Genomic DNA, 772 nt, shown 5'->3' with positions numbered 1-772 from the left:
TCTGTCAGTATATGAGGGGAGTGGGATCAATGAGGAATGGAGTTCAATAAAGAGACAGACATTGTTTTTGCACAAAGAGTTTACTTAAAAGAAAAGATTTTGAGCACTTCCCTGCTTGAGTGGCAAGATGGCGACGAGGGGAAAACAACTGCTAAAGTGAGTTGTTCACTTCAGCAAAACTTTTCTTTTTGCTCAGCCTGATCAAAACCGGAATATATCAAAGCCATTCAAGGGAAAGGGCTTAAGGTTAAAGCACAAACCCTTCCATTCCAACCACAACATCACTAAACTGTAACGTATTTCACTTACTCTTTCGTGAGATCGTGAAGCTGCGTACAGTGGTCCGGTCGTGTATGTGTATGTCTCCAACACGGAAGACAGGACTTGAATCGGTCACCTCAGAGCAGAGGTCTTCCCCCTGCTGGCGTGGGGGTGTAACGGTTCAGTTTGTAAACTGAGCCACTTATTAGAAGTGAAATGAAAGAAGGGAATTTTCTTAGTTCTGAATATCGTTCTATTGATAGATTCTTGTTTTAAGCATTTTCACTAATACAGTTAAAAAAACGAAGTCAAGCACAAAGTATTGTTTTTAAGCTAAATGGAAATTAGCCTTAAATAAGTAGATTCTCTTGCTATGCTGTTTGTCTTACTTAGATTTTATAAGCCCAATCAGTTTGAGTGAATCTAAATCAAGTGACTGCAAACCTTTATGCTATTTCAAAAAATCAGAACAACCAAAAATTTCAACCGCAGGAGAACGTTACAGTTGGTT

Source organism: Etheostoma spectabile, chromosome 8 (assembly GCF_008692095.1).
Source record: "Etheostoma spectabile isolate EspeVRDwgs_2016 chromosome 8, UIUC_Espe_1.0, whole genome shotgun sequence".
NCBI classification, from domain to species: Eukaryota; Metazoa; Chordata; class Actinopteri; order Perciformes; family Percidae; genus Etheostoma; species Etheostoma spectabile.
This window is presented reverse-complemented; position numbering follows the sequence as displayed.